At 37.8% G+C, this 15,397-nt stretch overlaps 1 long non-coding RNA gene across 2 annotated transcripts in view; it reads right to left on the bottom strand.

Moving 5' to 3' along the window:
• Positions 1-6: 6 nt before the first annotated feature.
• Positions 7-15,397, bottom strand: part of LOC103379981 (uncharacterized) — a 34,775-nt gene continuing 19,384 nt past the window's right edge. For both annotated transcript variants that reach the window (XR_003049805.1, XR_521625.3), the window contains 2 exons: positions 2,927-6,920; positions 7-2,887 (listed from right to left, as the gene is read on the bottom strand). This is a non-coding gene — a long non-coding RNA (uncharacterized LOC103379981). The remainder of the gene's footprint in view (positions 2,888-2,926; positions 6,921-15,397) is intronic.

The raw sequence follows: 15,397 nt of genomic DNA on the forward strand, positions 1-15,397 counted from the left end.
ACAATGGAGCAGGAACTTCTGAATCAAACTTTGCTGACCTAGTCGTGACCAGTAGATGGGTGGGGAGAGATTAATAATACGGCACTGCATCCTCACAGGAAACAAAAACTACATTATCAAGAGACTTGTTTAAAATTAACTGAGATCATGACATAATAACAGTTTAAAAATGCATCTACAACAAAGGGGACTTTGCATATTGTTTCACAGATTTGTGATTTTCCAACCAAAATATAACCCAAAATATATCTTAGTTCTTTGCAGGGTCTCTAAAGCAGAAGTTTTAACATGTTTTTTTTTTTTGTTTTTGATATTTCAACTTCTCTAAGATTAAATTAACAAAATTAAAAATAAACCACTTTCATGGTAAGCGCATGAGACAGCCTATCTTTAAAACTGTATTACTTCTTCCCTGGCTGACAGCACAATGGGTGGAGTCAAGATAAAAGCTTCCATATTGTGTTGACTTTATTCAAAGCAGCAAAAAAGAATTATGAAAAGCTGCTTCCCAAGGTGCACTCTGACAAGATAATTCAGTCTTTCACACTTTTCTGATCAGGCCTCAGAGGCTTACGTTACATCTAGTGTATGCCAGAAAACACATTGCCAAAGAAATAACAGGAGCCCAATGTGACGTTAGCGAATTTTATTTTTCCCTTATCTAACATTCAAGATTCTGTTGTTGTTTTGATATCGAGAGTGTTGGACAGGACACACTCTTGGCTCTGCTCCTACTCATGCCCATCAACTATTTGAAGGGCTGCTATATTAGTATCACTTTTCTTATGCAACACATTATGCAACTAACAGAAATTGGACAACAACAGTGCTTTGGTTTCTATACAAAAGAACACGTATGTTCATTACTACACACAGATGCCCTGCATTAGCATCAACGGTGGAGCATGCAGGAAGTGACTGTAAATGTAACCACGGATTAATTAAAAATTAAACCTGTCAGTAATTCATTTTGTGTCACAGGATGTATGTCTGTGTGTGTTCCTCAGTAGGGACTCTGCCCTCAGCACTATTAAATACCTCAGCAAACACCAAGAAGGTGGCAGTAATGAAGCTCAAACACTACAGAGCTGCAGTTATAGCCAGAAGGAGAAGCCACTTTAGGGATAAGGGTTAGAAAGATTAGCTTAAGCGAACGTTGGAGGAGATTGACTGTTGTGAGTTTTGGTTTTTCAAAATAAAATGTATTGAGAACAAAACTTTGACAAGATTGACAAAATGTATGATTTAAGTTTCAAAACGGACATAGGTCTAAGATGTAATCAGCTAGGCAGCCATATTGAAACTGACAGACCACTTAATGCAAAGCTTTCTGTGTTTTAGTTGTTCATTTAAAAAAACAAGGGTATTACCTGTTCTGTTCTAAACATGTTTTATAACTGCCAGGTATTCTCATCATCTCAATTTGTCTGTAGTCTGTCTTGTATATTTAATGAATGGTAAGGCATTAGCAATAACAATTTAGATTCATTATTCACCTGGCAGATTTACGACTGTTGTCAGGAACTGAAAGACCACTGTCCATTAAGACTTTATGATCTCTAAAAAGAAAAGATGGAAAAGCAGTTGGCTCACAGAAAGAGTGCTTGCATTTCTTAACAACTTCTCTGATTAATCTTTTTACACTGTCCACTAAATGATTTAGATTAACTAGAGACTCTAGAGACTATGTAAGAATATGAAAGTAACAGTGACACCGACAGTGAAGGCCTGTTCAGGGTGTACTGAGTCTGTATGAATGAGAAGCAAACTGTTCAGTGCTGTGGACGAAGCTCTATGTAAATGCAGACCAGTCTAGTCCATTAGTCCTGCTTATTGATTTCTCAGATAAACAGTAAGTATCTCTGATGTCTTTGTTGAGTTGATTATAGTTTTTTACTCATTAAAATACTCAATAAAAGATGCTTTATTTTGAAGGTAAATCATCATAGTGACACATAAAAAAGAATATTAAGAGCTATTTTAACCCCTGTGTCTACATTGTTCTTTTATCTAATTCCATTGATATGTATTTTTATCTACTGCTCCATATCTCAAACCTCAGTCTTTTGACACATCAGTAAACTATTCATCAGGAGTGAGATCAAATATCTAGAACCCACTGTTGACAGAACATGAAGAGATCACCAAATTTAGCAGCGTTACATATCAGTTTGATGAAAACCTAAGACAGCCCACTGCTCAAATCCAATTTTCTGCCAGTTTTCACCTGGTTACCTGAGTCCTGACTCAGTGGACGGCTGAGATGAATAAATGAAAGAAAACAGCTCTTTGATGAACTTCTTTGCTCGAGAGTTCATGAACATCTTTAATGTATCTTACATATTAAAAACAGTAGCTGCAATGATTCTGTCATACTGAAACAATGCATTGCAAATGCAGTATCATATTTACAAATTTACAAATTAATATGGAACACAGTAATGTGTTGTTTCTTATGATGTTACCGAGCAGGTAAATGTGTTAAATTAACCACATCTAATGTTAGTTCACAATGCAACGTCCTCCACTTTAAAAAAAAAGTCAGGAAAGGAAGAAAATCAGTTGCCACACAAAGCACGTTTAGTGACAGAGAGAGATGAGCGTACTGATCCTGGTGCATAATGGTGGAATCAGTGAGGCTGATAGTGAAGCCACGAGGAGATGGCAGTCAGATTCTCTGCTTGAAGGCTTAAGTAATAAGGCAGAAGGATCAACAAGAGCAGAAAGGACAGAAACATGGGACAAGAACTGCAGTGTGAGAAGGTGGGCACAGGGAAAGACGGTTGCCAACCCTTGCCAATGCAGCTGTGTAAGTGTCAAGAATGCACTGATTACAAAACACAAGACAAGATTCCAATATCATTTAAAAGTTTTAAGATATCACTACCTAAAGTAGGCTGTCACAGAATTTAAAAGTTATCACTACCTAAAGTAGGCTGTCACAGAACAGTGGATCACTAGTGGTTAAAAAAGATTGAAAATTTTAATGACAATGTTTTGACAATGTTAAAACGTTCAAGGTCATAAGAAATGTCCCCATACAATTTTTCTAGCTTATCTGACCAATATAAATATTGTCACAGAAGCAACCCATAAATAATAAAAAGATGTTATCTTTCCTGTTGATCTAGGAATAGCCTGTTTTATTAAGTCCATGCGGGGATAACATACATAAACAGCTAATACAAGCAGATGCTCCAAGCAGTGGAGTTCAGAACCTTGCTGAAGGGCACAATGACGGCAGGAAATAAAGTGTTGGCTTATTTATTGCTGTGTTTTGGTTTTGTTTTTTTCTTTTCATATTCTTGCAGCTCATCCAGCAATTTAAAGTGATGACCTTCAAACATCTCCCTGTTGTGATTCAGCAGCACCTTCACATTGTTTATATTCTCGACCTGGTTGTGGAGTGGACTTTAGTGAAGTTTATATGAAAAGAAAATATTAACAAAAAGTAGAAATTGAAAATGCTTTGTGTAAACAATATTAAATAGTTGATAATCTGTTCCCAAGTTCTCTTGTTGTTCTGTGTGTATCTCATGAATTTGGGGATTTGTGGGTAAGTACAAGTTAATTAACAAAACCCAAAGATTTCCAATCGGTTCATTGTGATAAACAACCAATAACATAACATATGTCTTGTTTTAAGCAACTGAAACTGACTGTGAATTTACACTGCAGTTTAAGAAGTTAGGACACAATTGTCTTGGACATATTTCTTGCTTGTGCCATAATCCTCAGGCCTCAAGTTTTCCCAAGCAAACAAACCGAAAGATGGACTGCAGAAGCCACACTAGCAGGAGTGTTGACAGTTAACTGTGAGTAATGTGACAACCAAACTACCTCATTATAAGTCGCCCTACCATTGCTCATTCACTGACAGATTAGACTTAGAAAATAACAAGGCAAAACCACTGTTGAAATAGAGAAAGGACCCAGAGAGTGCAGATCTCTGCCAAGGGCTCTCAGTTTCCCACCAAGTCATTACTCCAAATCTGAATCCAGATCATCGTCAAAGTCTGATATTTGTTTCCACCAGCCATAACCCACTGTAGATTCCCAGAATTAGCATTGATATTAATTCCTAACTTTTTTGAGTCAAACGCCAGAGTGACTCTGAACTCTAGCAAAATATAACCTTCTGGCCAGAAACAACAGTGTCCTAATGGTAGCACAGAGGTTTAGTCTTAAGAATTTGGACAGTTTTAACAGTCACTTTCAATGTTTGAGCAATATCAGACAATAGGAATTTTTAATTGGTGGAGATGTGAGCATTAGGTCCATGACAGGACAGGTGACATTTTAAGAAACTATGTAGACACACCTTGGGTCACAGAATTGATTGGAGGTTGATTAGTTTTGCATTGGAACAAGTCATCAAAGGTCTCACAAAAAATAAATAATAAATGTCAGCATTAATGTATCAATTTCTTAACACATGAATGTATTATTATCTCAATGATCTTCTGAACAGAGTACATCTCCATGTGTTCACTTTTCATATCACATTATATTGCCAACTAAGAAGGATGTAACTGTAGTTAACTAATCTATGTTGGAGTTATTGAAATAGGATGGAATCTATTTGCATTGTTGTGAAGAAGAGAGGAGCTCTGAGACTGTGAGACGGCAGCTAAAAAAAATACATCAAAAAAACGAGAAAGCACCAGCATTCCTCTGTAATGTTTAGCATTGTGCAACCTCTGGGAGAGTTGTTTAATTCTGGTCTGGGAAAGAGCCAGGGTAAGTCTCTGGGGAGACCAATCCCACTGGCCTCCAGATAAACACCAGCAGAGTGGCAGAACAGATGCGTGGGAGTGCATACTACACACACACAGACACACACAAAAACAACACAAGATCTATGGCCTTGTTCATTCCTGACATTAACATGCTGCTTGGGTGATCTACCCACAAGAACAAAGCACCAAGTTCAAGTCTTCAAGTAACAACTCTGCAACTCTGTAGGGCTTTCCAGTGACAAATACTAATAATTACACTTCTGTAAGTGGAATGTCCTTACTTTCTTCCCATTACTTTTTGTGTCTGAAAAACAAAGGTTCAAAAGCCTTATTGGAGAGGTTTCTGTTTTTATTTTAAATTACCAACTTTTTTTTAAAAAAAAAACAATATTTCCTCTGCAGATAAAATACCAATGTGTCTAAATTTTCACCAGTGTAGCAGGTAAACATGACGATGACAAATTGTCTGAGTTGTCTGTGTCTGTTTTTAGCTTCGCCGACCTAATTTTGAAGAGGGGAAAAAAATGACAGCTGTCCAAAACATACAAAAGTGGATAGTTTTTCATGGTTCAGTTTGGATCCTTTACACTAGTTTAGAAATTCCAGTGGCGGCAAAGCTATAGAAGGGACAGAAAATGTTTAATGTAAAACCTCAAAGAAAACAGTCATGTGGAGGGCAACAAAAAAGATCTGTAGTCTGCACAGTGTGAAAGCCACCAATGTTTTTTTTACCCTGCTCAGTTTGAGCCACATTTTTATTTAGCCCTGTAAAAATACTCTAGTCCAAGTCGTATATAGTAGAAAACATGTTCATCTGGTGTTTGAACACCAATGCATGAGATTAAACCACAGCAGACAACTGCAGTACAACAGCTGAACTGTATTCATGTGCAACTTGATGTGCTAAAAATGGAAACATGTCATCCTCAGATTTTCTGTTCTCTCTTTTACTCACACTCTGAGTAAAAGAGAGAACACCCCCACCGCTCAATCTCTCAGCCTCACAGCATCACAAACACACACATTTCACACAAGCACACGTACACTTATTTCCTCTCGCTCTACTTTGATTCACTCGTTGTCTCCACACTGGTGTGAAGAGCTCATGAAGGATTTCTCTCTGCTGACGATCACTGTCTCTGCCTACACTGTCTCTCTCTCTCCCTATGGAACAGAGGCTTATTTGGCCTCCCAATACACTGAAGATAGCATCGTACAGACGGCTGCAGTGGCAGTGAGGCTGTGATGAACAGAAGCCAGTTGGGATCACAGAAACTCCTAATGGCTTCAGGACCAAGATCAATGCAGTAGTGTAGACCTCTTTTAATATTAATTTTAAGCATTTCTGAGCAACAGTGATTGAAATAGTGCATGTCAACATTCAAATGTCTCTATTTCATTAAATAGTCCTTCTTGTTGGAAGAATAAAAAAAATTAATTGGCAGGAAACTGGGAAGCAGGAAGCAACTAAAAACAGCCCCAAGACAAAACTTAAGCTGCCGTAAAAAATGTCCTACTTTTCACTGCCACCTTCTTTCACAGTGTAAAACTCAGAGCCAGATTGGAGGGTTTTAAATGTGTCTTTATCTAACTGTACTCATTGGGGATGGCTTTTGCCAAACGTGAAATTGTAAAGGCAATGCAAACAAGAGATCAGTGCCACAAACCAGTGATTCCAGGGGGCAACAAAAGCACTTTGAGGTCATGTAATAGCCTAGTGAAAATACGCAGCCTGTGCATGGCACTGTAAGTGAAGTAGGACCCTGCCTGTAATGAAACACTTTCTTTTTTATCTAGCTACTTCCCAAGAGCAAAAAAAACATGAGCGGGTGCATGTGTGTGATCCAGAGCCAGAAATCTTGCTAAAGAAAAATGTCAAAGAAAAAAACATGTTGTGGGAGTGAAGCCAAGAGTGTGACATTATAAACACAACAAACTAAAGTGGTGTTTTCTGTAAAGTTCTGACGACCTAGCTGAGGAAGAATCACTAATCTTTTAACATTATTTTGGCCCAAAACTCTTTGAGTGTTACCACATCCAACATTAAGTTATACAAGTCATTTCAATTATTTGAATGGGATGCAAAACTGAGCAAACTGAGCATATACTCACAGCACTTTATCAAGCAGTGGAAGCCATGGACCTCAAGCTGGTGAAACTGAGAGAACCTTCTGTTGAAACCTACAGAAAAACAGCAGTAGGCAGAGAATTAAGAGGAAGAGTAATAACAAAAACTGAGAAAGAAAAAACAGCAGCATTTTGATCACACTCCAGAGAGGATTCTCCAACAATGACACTTAGTCATTGTTGGCGCATGATGTCACAGAACTGCTATCATATTTAATGGTAGAAATGCAAATGTAAGTAGAGGCTGACCTAACTTTAAGGTTTGACTAAAAAAGCTCTCTTTGTGCATCATTACACAAATGCCACTGTATCATGTTATTACATTAAGGTCGATTAGTGTGAGGTTCAACTTTCACAGTCCTGAGGCATTGACTGTCGGTGAGCATATTTCAGGGTTATTGGGTTTTAATGCATTAAATATGTACACAATGCCCAGCTGAAGAACATGGAATTCTCCGTCTCTTCCTGGCATCCGACAGGCTGGAAATAGACTGGAGGCTAATACTTCTCCTAATCCTGTTGGTGGATTAATGTCAACTGTGGAGTGAGCAGCATATTTTCTATCAGCGTTCCAAAATTACTCATCTGGTTTGCAAATTCAGTTTACCGTTTAGCCGCACAATCATTTTACAATGTTGCATGTGGAGAAAAAAAAATGTTTGAAACAGTCAATCCCACTTCATGTATTTTGTTTTCATTCACTTCTGTCGTCACCCAAGACAAAGCAGCACATTGTGGTAAAGTATTAGTTTATTTATTACTGAAATCATAGTAGCAGTGATATGTCCCCATGAGCCTAGTGAAAGATATCAGAATAAAGCATTAAATAAAACAAACATCAACAGGTTTTATCTTTAGACTTTACCTTTGTAAGTATTATTCTTCAAGGCTGCATTTTTGTTATTTTGTTATTTTGCCCCCACACATCATATCCAGTATCTCACTGTTTAAATTCATGCTCAATTCTTTGACAGTGAGACACAATCACGCTGGAATAATTCACTGTGGTGATCTACTAACATCTTATGCAACCTTCATTGCTATGCAGTACATTATCATGCAGCGCCCACAGCTTTGATGACACCTAATGAAAACCTCTGGCAAATCTCAGCCCCAAGCCATGAGTGGCTCAGCTCAGAGAGATTACTCACAATCTGGGTCTGATTATCTTTTCTTCTCTCTCCGAGCTTTTCTTTGTACAGACTTCAGTATGCCACTGTTGCTATGAGTGGAGAACTGATGATTAAACAAGTTATATAATATTATAGTAATATACCCCAAACATAAAATGAAAAATGAAAGGGTACATTTATTAATTAGTTATATGATATGATAATAATAACAATATACTTATATTACTTATAATAATAAATTACTAATAATAATAAAATCACCGTTCTAAACAAAGTAGAACAGTACACAAATATTGTTCTTTCAATGGTAAAAGTGCACCATCTACCAGACACTACTGAGAAATAACGTAGAAAATGTTCTTATTGACTCCCTTTCACATGGAGCAGTTTGTTTCCTCTATTTCTGTTCCTCAAATATGTTTGTATCCTAATGGGTTAACGCTGTTAGGAGTCAGGGTCTCCCTGACGTTTACTTTACCACCATCGTGTGATCTGTTATTTTTCTACAACTCCTGCTCTAGAATGTTGTTTATGCACATCGTTGGACACATGACTCAATCTTCTGCCTTGTGTCTTTGCAGGTGCTGTGGCACGCATACAACTCAGCTGACTGCAATTCCTGCCACAGACCTAGTAAACAACAGCTGGGTGCAGAAGTTCACCTGCTTCTACAGTTTTTTACAAAATCTTGTGTGTGAGTATCTGCTTTGACGTTATAATAACAGTGTGGAATCTTGTCTAGCACATCTAAGACGTACCATTCTTTTAATTATGTGTCTTGGTGTTTTTAAAAGCATGACGACACACTTCAAGGGTAATATTATTTGTTGCTGATTTTTCCTTTACTTTTCTATGGGGTCAATGGCATTTTACTAGTATCAACAGTGGGGTACATATAGTACAAGCTCGGGTTAAAAAACTAATCCAAAGTAACAAAAGAACCAAAAGGCTGTGACTTTAAACCTACTCTGTGCGTAAAGGATCACAGCGTTCGCCTGTCTTAAAATGTAAGACCTGTATTTTCCTTAAGTATGGTGTACGAAATTCAGTATACGTCTGTGGTAGAGTGTGAAGACACACAGGAAGCTCTGATACAACAGCAGAGGGTTAGTGGGAGACCACAAGCAAATCATCACTCAGTGGCAGGGTCATTGTTACACACAGACCAAGATGATATTTTACATAGCAGACCAAAAACATAGTACATTACTATATTAGCAATGATTCCTAATTAGATATGCATTTCAAACATTCACCTCAGGAATCAGAAACACAAATCATTGACTGTCTTCTTGGGTTTTTGTCTTTTCATTTCACACATTTGTTTATTTCTTAACTAAAAGAAAACCAGTGCTTCGCTATCTAAAGTTTACTGGTCGGCCTAAGGTGAATTCTTTATTTTGTGTTTTACTTAACAAAATGTAACTGGAAGAATAAAATCTCTGCATTCTCTGCAATAAACCCACCATTAAAGGGCAGCAGAGGACGACACTGATGCATTCAGCGGGACAGTTGTTCAGTGTTCACTCAATGCGCAGCAGCACAGGCCCAGGTTCAAACTGGCAATTCTCCAATCACAAGACTGATCCGTTAACAACCAGGGTATTGGCACCTGGTTACTAAACTGACACCTTCTAAACGGCGTATTTGCTGCTGTACACTATCTATTACATTTTATAATACCAGTCAAATTTCTGGTGGGGATGAGAAAGCGCAAGTTCCATAAAAATCTAGGTAGCAGTAGCAGTAGCAGCAAAACTGGAACAGAAAATGGAACAGAGAATGGATTGAGATTTCCCTTAAATGTACTGTAAATTATCCCTAAAGATTTCAAACATGAAGAGCAAGGCATTAAACTATTACTTATTAATACTACATTGGACTTTTCACAAATCCCATTTACCTTAAGGTCACTGCTGTCATGCATGTAAACAAACTGCTACAGACGTCTTCTAACAATAAGGGCAAATAAACTTTTTAAAGGACATCAAAGATGATTTTATTATGCTTAAGATTTATTTTGCAGCTGTATGGGGGAGTATGATTAGAAAAGTTAGAGAGCATAAAGCAGTGTTTGTAAGCATAGGAACCTTGTGCTCTGTTTTCCTAAACTGAAAAAACTGCTGCGACACAATTAATAAACCAAAACAAACGCCAAGACTGTTTGATAAAACAGACAACAGGAAACCAAAGTTAAGCACCATATGTCTCAAAACACATACAGATTTATAAAACAGACAGAGGAGCACAAGCATTTTTGGACAATGACACAGGATCACTGTTGTCTAAAACACCAATCTACGACTGCTGCAGTTACTCCAGTGTATACAGAGCTCTCATTAACATGTTAGTCAGTCTGTCTGAAGCCACACATCCTGGTAAATTGGAGGTTGTCCCATCCAGAGCCAAAAGTCCCATTTTTCAACATTACAGAAGTAATAACATAAAGTGGTATTGAGTAAAAAATGATTCAATTTTCTTTTACTTAACTTTGTCTGTTGCGACTTACAATTCTTCTTCTCCAAGTAAACCGTGCCCTTTTTTTTGTGTATTTTGAGTTTGCCAAGATGTTAACAATCCTAAGACTGAGGAGGAAGCAACAGTTGCAACCTAAAAGAGCAGACAAAAGAACAAGATGACCAACTCAGAAAAACGACTACTTACAATACACTGGAGTGTATCCGATCCACGGCCTTGCAGACGTATGAGGCAGAGAGAGAGGGAGGGAGGAAGATGTTAAGCACCATCCAAGGAGGGAGGGAATACGCATGGCAGTGGGTAATGGTAATGATGGGGAAGTCAAAAACATAACAGAGACGGAGCGACCGAGAGAGATGAGTAACAGCAAGACCGTGTAGAGAAGAAAGACATTCTAATGAAGGGAGTGTAAAAATACAGCAACAAACCGAGGAAGTGTAATGACAAACAATACACATTGTGTGTAGGTCTCTCTGTGAACACTAGTTCGTAGTACATTACACCATTCTTGGCCTCAGGACCAGTGAAGAAGTCCTCACATTATTCTCAGTCAACAAGAAGAATAAATGAGAGAATTAGGCAGAGATGAATCCTTATGAAAGGGCTGAATTCCCAATGAGACCTATCAGTTTCCTAATGCCTCTCAACCTCCTTTCTGACAGGCAGAGTCTCAGCAGAGCAGCTGTCAGAAACGTGAGCACAGGCAGCCCCAGGAATATAACATATTTGTTCAAAATCTAGTTTTACAGGTTTCAAACAAAATCCTTTACTAGACTGTAGCCCCCATACTGGTCCAAACATCTGAGTTTCCACAGCCAACGTGCCCAATTTCCAGTGTTACCATCATTGTTACTCACTCTTGCTGGACCCACAGGACATGAGTTCAAATTAGGTGGGTGGTATTAGTGACTTTTTTACAATCAAAACAAATCTGAGGCATTCTGGCCACAGTCTGCTCAGTTTTTATGACCCATTTCAACAGATGAAAACTGAGGCACTGGACGATTCCAAGCTTCTTTTTTCACCCAGTGTTTAGTCTCTCTCTTACACTCTGGTACTAAATTATTTTTACTACCCCATTTTCTATTGACTGAAAAGGCTTTATGTATGCAGATGGCAGTGCAGTTGGCAGATGATTTGTTGGGGACCAAAGTGACCACATCATCTGTGCTGACATCTGGACAGTATGTCTTCAAAACAAAAACCTCAGAGGAGGACTTTGTCCAAGGACCCACGCACTATGGAGTTAGTCAAGAAACACAAAACCTGAGGTAAAGGGTACATCAACAGATCTTAGTTTCCACTAAAATATGCATGTCATATAGTTAACTTCATTTCCTGGAAAAGACTGGAAACTGATCAAGGGGGTAAGGGCAAAATGGAGAAAGTTAGGTTGAATTTAACCCTTGGTTCCCCTCCCCCTTGGTTGCTGGTTTCACATATTTTCTTGTAAGATGGTGCGAGAATCAAGAAAAAAGAACCAGACTGTTAGGGATGTAAAGAAATAGAAAAAAAAAAGATTACAAAGTGTAAATGAAGCCTTTTTGGTCTCCAATTTACCTTTGAATAATGGATCAAAAGACGTTTCCAGAGCACAGTAATAATATCGGATTGAATTAAGCTAACACTACACATACAACATATAGAAAACTAAGGCTGTAAATTGTTCTTATGAATACATTTCACCCTTCACTGTTTTTAAAAACTACAAAACAACTACGAGGCAAGAAGATGATTTTAATGCTTGCTTTATAAGCTTCACATCTTGAGTGACTTTTGAATCCCATGAGTCAAATCTTACAAACTGTCTGTGACCACACTTAATCTCACATGTCTTCCAAGAAAAATGTCTGTGGTTGAACCAACCATTATGTATGGCCAACATATCATTAAGGTTTACCACCCTTGATCTGTTTGTATGTGAGGCCCCATTGCAGGCATAAATATTGCTGTTCTGCATGTGAAGACACCGACATCTGACATGATCGCAGCCCTCACACATACGTTGGCACATCTCACATCTTCATCAGCGCCATCCGTTCTCGTATGTCAGAGAGTGATAATTCTTCAATACCATTGTTGTCTCATCAACCTGGAATGACACTGACTGCATCACCAAAGCTTCCATCCCCTCTATGTTGCCCTCACTTTACATGTAAGAAGACTTGACCTGTTACTGCCTTAACAAAAGAAGTGAGAGTTCTCCCTCCCTAAATCAGATGCTGACAGTCTTTTAAGGCCATTTTAGAGAAGAATTATGAGGAGGCTGTTACTGCACCATTTTCAAGAGTAATGATCCATTCAGAAACTCAAGCTGAGTTTAATATGAATGTGAGGTGATTACAGTTACCTGAAACAGAGGTTTTGCAACTACTGTAGTTGTGCCTCAAAAGCCATGTTTCTACAACTAGTCATGAATGCCGTGTAATTACCTGTCCATCAAAGTGACCACCAAATGTTTATAACTCACATTGATTTGAGAGGCTGCCACAGATGGATGTGTGGAACAAAAAAGGGAAAAAAAAAAAAAAAAGAAAAAAAAAAAATCAAAAAAAAAAAAAAAAGAAAAAAAAAAAATCAAAAAAAAAAAAAAAAGATAAATAATATCACATAAATAATATCACATATACAATACATATGATGCAACAAATCAAAAGCATTTGTGTAAATAATTTGGGCTTCTGCAGATTTTGCTATTTCAGCTGCTGGGCTGCACTGACACCTCCAAGCCCTTCAGCTCTACTGATGATATGCCCTCATACTAATGCATGATGTCAGCATTGGTGGACTTTTGAGATCAGCTTATGTTAAATTTTAAGTTCTCGTTCAACTTTCCTGACTCTTGGGATGAATGAATTTGGATAATAACTCCATATTTAGTGACCAGGATTTTTTATAAGCGTGATACCCAAAAGCTTCAGTGTCTTAAAGGGAAACTCAAGAATGTCACTGTGATTATGAACCCGAGCAGAGAGAAAAAGGAAGAAGAAACAGTTAAGCTTCTTTCCTCTTTGTTGTTCCCAGTCAGTGCTTTTCTTCCCTGACCTTGCCAGCAACCCAGTGGGGTTGTTGAATTCAGTTTCCTTGAGCCTTTCCACATTTTAAAGGAGGGGAAACATGATCCAATTCAATATCAGTTACATACCCCTTTTCAATAGTTCAGGCAAAAAAATAAAGAGGGAGAAAAAAATGAGGACAGGAATGCTGTTCTTTGGCGTACAACAAGTTTCAGATAAGGCTTTATTCTTTTTGTGACTTCACAGTTGAAATCTCCATTGTCTCCTTGAGCTCTGTGGCGAAGGATGAAAACGTGAAATGACTTTAGTTAGGTTGAGTCTGGCGAGCCAGGTGACTAAAAGTGATAAAGGCACAGCAGTGAATTGTTTCTGCTCCCTCGTGTGCGACACATCAGTGTCTGAGCTTGGCTAAATTGGGAAGCTTTCTGAAATTGATTTTCACTGGTGCAACTCCGTTTTTTTAACTTTTGTGCTCTTTGAAGCATTTACGTCACTAAATTACACCTGGGATAGGATTAATGGGTTTGTTGAAATGTTCTTCCAGATAAATGTGACTTGTGACAATGACTAATGTGGTTGAAGATATGGTCACAGGCTGCGCCTTATGCCTATTTTATTTAACTATTAACTATTTGTGACATTTGTTTTCTTTCAATGTGTACTTTATAATTGTGAGCTGGAGTTCTTCAATTGTGAGTTCTTTACAACCTTATGATCATTTTAGATCAAACGAAGACAAAGCACAAAGAAAACAAAAGTTTAAAATGACACTGTGTGACTGAGAGCTTGACCACCTGATAGGAATCTGACTTGCAGTTTTTGCAACAATTGTGTAAGTATTAAAGAAAGTGTTAATGGAGACACCTATTAGCCATACACACTTACACCAATAAAGGCATAAATGGGAGCATGCACTTTATTGTAACTAGAGAGAACTACACTGAGGTAAGCTAGCTAAGATTTACAGAGAGTTTTAAGAAATAATTGCAGGAAAAGGCGATGAAAATCAGGAAGCACTGAAACAACATCTAAGAATAGCTTGAAATATTAGCAATGCAGTGTTTCCCTTTCATAGCTATGGAAACAGACATCAGTCATCAGATCTTGACAGTTACACACTGATTTTCCACGCTTTAATTACACTTGAGATTAGACCTACTGTAACCCAAGGCAATTGTTAGGTTTAAATATTTAAAGTAATTTTTAAAATGTCCTCATATTCTTATGCAAAAGACTAACAACTCAAAACTGTTTTGTTCTTATTATTTATTAACAATCAGTACTACATACAGACTCCCTGCTGCTTTAAAGGATGACAGTTGGTTATAAAGAGCAGTGGACACAGACGAGCCTTGACACATTTCACTGATCCAAAAGAAAGTCATAAAATATTCAGGACGGGGAATTGATGGTCCAACCACAGCAGATCACATAAAGTGTTGAGAGTGATTAAATTATGCAGCGTCAGTGTTTGACTGCTGAGTCAAAATTTATGCACCTACACATGTGGAAAACACCAAAACCGATTTGTAAGAATCTACAAAAAATATATTGTTTAATATCATGCATGGCTGGCACAAAGTCTTTAATCTCCAAAATGTCAATACCAATAAATCAAGCTACCTTTGCAGCAACAGCATGTAAAATGAGGTAGCCCAAAAAAGCAGCTTAAGTGGCAGCTTCTTATCAGAGGCAGGCAGTGTATCTTTTAACAAGTGTTTCTAAAGGTTTCCTGTCAGAACATAGCCCCAATATCCACAGAAACTGATTTAATTAAACAAAGAGAAAGTACATCAGAAGATAAAAAATATAAAAACTCAGTACTTCAGTTTTGCATTTGCATTTTTTTCCAACATAATGCCTACCAAATACCAGAAATATAAAGAAAAATGTGAGATTCAAT

Source organism: Cynoglossus semilaevis, chromosome 6 (genome assembly GCF_000523025.1).
Source record: "Cynoglossus semilaevis isolate Cse_v1.0 chromosome 6, Cse_v1.0, whole genome shotgun sequence".
Classification (NCBI taxonomy): Eukaryota; Metazoa; Chordata; class Actinopteri; order Pleuronectiformes; family Cynoglossidae; genus Cynoglossus; species Cynoglossus semilaevis.